The sequence below is a fragment of the Mesoplodon densirostris genome, chromosome 10, assembly GCF_025265405.1.
Source record: "Mesoplodon densirostris isolate mMesDen1 chromosome 10, mMesDen1 primary haplotype, whole genome shotgun sequence".
In the NCBI taxonomy this organism is placed as follows: domain Eukaryota; kingdom Metazoa; phylum Chordata; class Mammalia; order Artiodactyla; family Ziphiidae; genus Mesoplodon; species Mesoplodon densirostris.
In genome coordinates, this window is record NC_082670.1 from 33,606,659 (window position 1) to 33,613,340 (window position 6,682).

Sequence of the window (6,682 nt, forward strand, 5' to 3'; positions counted from 1 at the left end):
GCCTGGGCGTGGCCTGGAGTTGGCAGGTTCTTGTGTAAGCCCAGCTGGATTATGACCACGCCATGCCCCTCAGGTCTCCTTACCATCGGTCCTACAGAGGCTTCAGGTCAGGTGAGAACTAGGGACTTTCAATACAAAAGAAGGGATGAGGTGACCTCCAGTGGGCTTCTCTGGCTGTCTGTCATGCCCACTGCATCCTTTCCCATCACCTTCCTGCGGCAGCCCTCCATACCTCACACGTGGATTCATGTGCCCAAAGGGATTTCCCTAGGAAATGCTTTGGCTTTCATTTCAGTTTACCCTCATCTCCAGGCCAGTTCAGTTCCCAGCACCCTGTGAGTCACAGTGGGGGGCCCAAGGGAGGCAAAAGATCCTGTCTGGGCCTCACCTAAAGGGCATTTTAATGAGGAAACAAAGCCTCAACGGGAGAAGTCTCACAAACAGAATGTTGAGCATAAAACCAAAGAAAGATACAGAACACACCCCCCAAAATTAAAGCAGCCCTTCCTTCTGATGCAGGCCCTCTAGGAGAAGGTTCAAAAAAGTGGCCCTTGGCTCCTGAACCAGAGTGCCTGGGAATAGGACGGTCCTCTTTCTGCCCTTGTTCCTTCAAAAGGTCTAGGCTGTGGTGGGGCAAGAACCAGGGCCCATGGCGTGTCCTACTACGGAGGCCATGGTTAAGAGCACAGAGACTGGAGTGAGACAGCCTAGGGTTGAACTTCAGTGCCTGTCACTTACCAACTGTGTGATCCGGGCAAGTTACAGGATGGAGCCAGTTTCCTCATCCACGACATTGGGAGGGTGCCTCCTGGGGGGTTGGGAGGGTAGCATGAAAAAGCCTGGGCAAAGCATCTAGCTCTGTGACCTGTTCATCAGATACTTCCCATAAACACTCATTTTCCATTTTGTGAGCTCCAGTTTCCTCACCTAAAAATGAGAATACTGACTTCACAAAACTGCAAGTCATACATACATCTGCAGTTGATACTTAGTAAGTGCCTGCTGTGTGTCAGGCACTTGATTCACGTGCTATTTGGCTGCATCACCCCTGGCATAGTTGCTTTTCTCATTTTACAGTGAGGTACTCAAGCTCAGAGAGGTAAGGCAACTTGCCCCAGGTCACACAGCTAGAAGATGGTACAGCAAGGACTAACTCACAGGTCTTCCTGCTCTGAAGAGTTGCCCTTTCCCAGGGTCAGCTGCCTCCCTGTTGTGGGGATGCAGTGGGTTAGTGGGTGAGCTTGTTCTTAGTACCAGGCCTGGCACTGGGTGTGTGTGTATGTCCAGAAACATTAGTCAGTCCTTTTATTCCCACAGTCCCAACACATCTAAACCCAGGTATTTTATGTTTCCAGTCATCCGATTGCTTGAATTTTACTTCTTTTCCCTCTTCAAAACCTTTTTTTAAGGGAATTCCCTGGTGGTCCAGTGGTTAAGACTCAGTGCTTTCACTGCCATGGGCTCGGGTTCCATCCCTGGTCGAGAAACTAAGATTCCACAAGCCACGTGGCATGGCCAAAAAAAAAAAAGTCAAAAAAACCAAACCGGGCCTCCCTGGTGGTGCAAGTGGTTAAGAGTCCGCCTGCCGATGCAGGGGATACGGGTTCGTGCCCCGGTCTGGGAGGATCCCATATGCCGCGGAGCGGCTGGGCCCGTGAGCCATGGCCGCTGGGCCTGCGCATCCGGAGCCTGTGCTCCGCAACGGGAGAGGCCACAACAGTGAGAGGCCCACATACCGCAAAAAGAAAAAAAAAAAAAAAAAAAAACCAAACCATTTTTTGGTTAATTAAGGAATAAAACTTTACCAGCATGATGTAGTGGCTCAACACCTAAGTATATACCAACAGAAATGCATAATGTGTTCACCAAAAGGCAGACACTAGAATGGTCTTAGCGGCCATTCTACAAATAGCCATCAACAGTGGAATGGGTGAATAAATGCTGGTATTCTCATGCATGGGCTAGTACTTGGTAATGAGAATGAACAGGCCATTGCCACACACAGCAACGGGGAGAAGTCTCACAAACAGAATGTGGAGCATAAAAGCCAGTCGTGAGAGAGAAATTCCACCTATCTGAAATTCAAACATCGGTCAAATAAAATCGAGGTGTTAGAACTCAGGAGGGTGGCTACTCTAGGCAGGGGAGTAAGTAGGGGTTCCTGGGGGACTGGGAATGTTCTGTATTTTTTGAATTTGGGATTTGGTTACATGGGTGTGTTCACTTTGTGACAATTGAGCTGGCGTAGACTTATGATCTGTGCACCTTTCTTTATGCTTTAAAAAATAAAGCCTACAAATTGTTGCTGATAAAGTTGAGAACCTTCCATATCCTTCCCTCCCTTTCTCCATCCTTCCCTTGCCAGAAGTAGCCAGTTTCCAGAAGCTGGGAGGTAGCCTTCTCAAGTAAGTGTTATGCTCTTAAACATTTAGTGTGGCTTGGGTGTCTCGAAATTTTAAATAAAAACTATCCTCCTGCTCCTTGCTTTTACTATTTATTGGTGGTATTATTTACTAAATTTCATGTTGCTGAGATTAATCAGGTTTGCTATGTGCATCTCTAGGTCATTACTTGAAAAGGCTTGTGTTCTATCACGTCAGTGCACTGCCATTTCTTTACCCAGCCTCCCAGTGATGGACGGTTGGGTTGTTTCCAACGTTTGGCTATTGTGGTCACACTGCAGTGGGCTTCCTTCTGAGCAGCGTCTCTCCACCCACCCACCCAGGGCCTTCTGCTTCTCTCTCCTCCTTTGCCTCCTGCTCAGTCAAGCTGACCCCCTTTCCTTTTGTGGTTCCTCCACTCTGGCATCTTCTCCCCTCCCCATCTCCCAGCTGCCCCTCCCCACCCTGCTTCCCAATCTTTCTGACTCAGAAAGACCCAGGATCTGTGCTGGGTGGAGGTGGGGGAGGGATGGAAGGGGGTAGCCTCTTTCTTTGCCACAAAGGCCCCTGTTCTCCAAGATAAATGACGATTTTAACAAAGAAATATTTCATTAAGGGTTGGTATCTTAATGAACTGTGCCAGGAACCTCTCAGGCACTCTCCAGACTCTCCCCCTTTTTAAGGGGGGCTCCTACTCTTGAGGGGAGGCTTATCAGTTTACCATATTGCCCTGAGTAGAGGACCATGCAGTGTGGAGAGCTGTCCCTGGGGGCTGTGGAGGAGGGGAGGGCACCCAGGCCTGGGGGTGGGGCCTGGTTACCCCTCTTGGTGGCAGGTGCTGGGCCCTGGGAGATGTTTACAGACCTCACTTTTAGGGCCTCAGAGACTCAGGCCTTGTCCACGGGGTGGTGGGCATGGGACTCCAGGCTGATTGGTGGAAAATCATTCATTAAGGATCAGGAAATGAACAGTAACCTGACAAGCAGTGAACAATTTTCCATCAATTAGAACACAGAATCTTTGGGTGAAATGAGACCCTCTCCGTGGAGGGATTTCCTAGCAAGGAGAGAACAGGACACAGGCAGGGATGGGCCAGGAGAGCAGACTCGGCACCCTTTCCCTATCCCATGCATCACACCCAGCCATTCACCCAGGGGGCACGGGTGGGGGTGGGGCAGGGGGAGGCCGTGCCCAGGGACAAGGAAAGGCCAAGTAGGGGCACGGAGAGGAGAGCCCCTTCTCCCTTCATGCGGTTCATCCTTCAAGAGCTACCCGAAGTCTTCCTTCCTCAGAAAAATGCTTGGATTTAAATCCCAGTTCTGTCCCTTTCTAGCTTGAAACCCTGAAGCAGGAGGGCTTAATCTCAGTTTCTTCAACTGCAGAAGAGGGAGAAAGATGAGGGTCCAGCAGAGGTGGTGAGTGAGTGTAACACCTGTAGGGTTCTCCACCCCCCGAGGCATCTCCTAGCTCAGGGCCATGATCATTATCTCTTGATCGCTCCAGCCCACTTCCACCTTTTTCCGGCTCCTCCTTAGCTGGCTCTTGTTGATTTTACAATGTGCTGTTGGCTAACTTTTATTTCATAAGCACCAAGTAACTTTTAATACATTGTATTGTTTGTTCACTGTTTAACCATGTATGCCTCATCTCTCTAACTAGATAAACTGAGGTCGGGGCCCATGATTTTAGTCATTTTGGGATTTCCTCTTGCACCCAGCCCAGTGTGCTTTGTAGGGTAAATGCATGTTGAATTGGTTTGATTGTAATTTGATACTTAGTTAAAAAAAATAGCCTGACACCTCAGGGCAAGTTGGTGCCCTGCAGGTAACAGTGAGGGGGGCTGGGGGAGAGTGCGGAGTTTTAGGAGCTATGCAGTAAAACTGTGTCTTCAGTGATTGGAGGGAAAGAGCGGGGGAGGGGGAGCGGGGGGGGGGAGCGGGGGGGGCGGGGAGCGGGGGGGGCGGGGGGCGGGGAGGGTCAAGGTGGGGACTTGGATGGAAAATGGGACAAGGCAGAACCCTCACTCCCTTGGGGCTGTCGCCTCCTGCCAGAGGGCTGTGCCCCCCATTCTTCTCATGACTGCTCCCTGCACGTTTTCTGCTTGTCCACGGGGGATGCCTTCAGAGCTCTGCGCTCAGCAAGGGAAGCATTCCTTCCTCAGGGAACCTGGAAGGCCTGCGTTTTGGGGTCTCGGCCAGTGGCACTGGAGGGTGAGGTGGGATGTGAAGGAGGAAAGTCAAAGCCAAGGTGACCTCACAGTGGAAATAGCTACCACCTATTGAGCACCTACTGTATACCAGGCACTTTTCATATGTATCTCTGATCTCCACAGTAGTCCTAATGTTTGATTCTTTCGTTTGTTATTATTTATTTATTTATTTATTTTTGCGGTACGCGGGCCTCTCACTGTTGTGGCCTCTCCCCCCCGCCGTTGCGGAGCACAGGCTCCGGACGCGCAGGCTCGGCGGCCATGGCTCACGGGCCTAGCCGCTCCGCGGCATGTGGGATCTTCCCGGACTGGGGCACGAACCCATGTCCCCTGCATCGGCAGGCGGACTCTCAAGCACTGCGCCACCCGGGAAGCCCTGTTTGTTTATTTTTAAAGAGAAGGCAGTGCCCGAAATGGCAGAGGCAATCGGTGTAGGGTGGCTATAAGGGGAGAGAAGAGAGAGTCTTTATATGTCTCTGATTGTGTGTGGTGTCTGGCAAGGCCTGTGGAGTGGGGCTCACACACTTTCCTGGGCTCCTTCACACTGGTTTGAGTCCATTCCGTGCTGGGCCTGGACTCCAGTGCCCACCTCCTTCCCAGTTCTCCGGCACCTTCTCTTCTTTCTGGCCTTCTCTCTTCTAGATCCCTCTGCTCTTGACCCCTGGCCCTCCAGCCCCAAAGACCTCTCTCATGGTTGCTGGGCAGCAGGAAGTCCCTGGAACCAGGCATCTGAAGGCTGGAGTGAGGCTGGATCTTGATTAGAGAAGAACCAACTGTACGCCGGTCCCTATGTTAAGCACTCTTCATTCATGACGTCATTTCATGACGTCCCACCAGCCCTCTGAGATGATATAGCAGATGCTGTGAGTGCCCTGTCTGTGTGCCCTCAACCTGACCACTTATACCCCTAAGGCTTCCAATCACCTACCTGCCTATCTTTGCCTGAGGGCTTCCTCTGGGCATTGGACTCTGCTTTGCCACTACTGGGAGACCAGAAGTGCTGGGGAATTAACACCATCCAAGAGAGTCCTGCACCCATGACGGATGAGCCTTGGTGTGTAAATAACTGAGGTGTGTGCTCTACATGCACTCACAGGGTTTCCCCAGCAGGACTGAGCCCACCCGAGGAGCTAACTTGATAACCAACTTGACTGCTTTCCTTCCTTTCCTTATCTTATTTCCCCACTTCTCTACTGGTGTTTCCTTTACCTCCTACATCAACCATGTGTACTGGAATAGTTGTCTCAGGGCCTGCTTCTGGAGGAACCCAGCCTAAGTCAGGTGGGTACCATTATTTTATCCTCATTTTACAGATGACAAGACCAAAGCTCCAAGACATTGAAACTCACACACAGTTCCACAATTATGTAAGCGAAGTGCCTGCATTCACACCCTGGCTTGTTAGACAGCAGAATGTCCACTTCATCGCTCTCCTGTATGCCTTCCGGTTTTTTTTTTTTTTTTTTTTTTTTTTTTGCGTTACACGGTCCTCTCACTGTTGTGGCCTCTCCCATTGCGGAGCACAGGCTCCGGACACGCAGGCTCAGCGGCCATGGCTCACAGGCCCAGCCACTCCACAGCATGTGGGATCTTCCCAGACCGGGGCACAAACCCGTGTCCCCTGCATCGGCAGGTGGACTCTCAACCACTGCGCCACCAGAGAAGCCCCTTTATGCCTTCATTCATTCATTCATTCATTCATTCATTCATTCATTTATAGCTGTGTTGGGTCTTCGTTTCTGTGCGAGGGCTTTCTCCAGTTGTGGCAAGCGGGGACCACTCTTCATCGCGGTGCGCGGGCCTCTCACTATCGCGGCCTCTCTTGTTGCGGAGCACGGACTCCAGACACGCAGGCTCAGTAATTGTGGCTCACGGGCCCAGTTGCTCCGTGGCATGTGGGATCTTCCCAGACCAGGGCTCGAACCCACGTCCCCTGCATTGGCAGGCAGATTCTCAACCACTGCACCACCAGGGAAGCCCCTGTATGCCTTCTTGAAGGCCCTTCCCCCTCTGCCCCCAGTCTTGTTCAAGGCCATTCCCCCTGGTTTCCTGCCTTGAGAGGTAAGAGATGAAGAGCAGGGTGGGTCGGGCG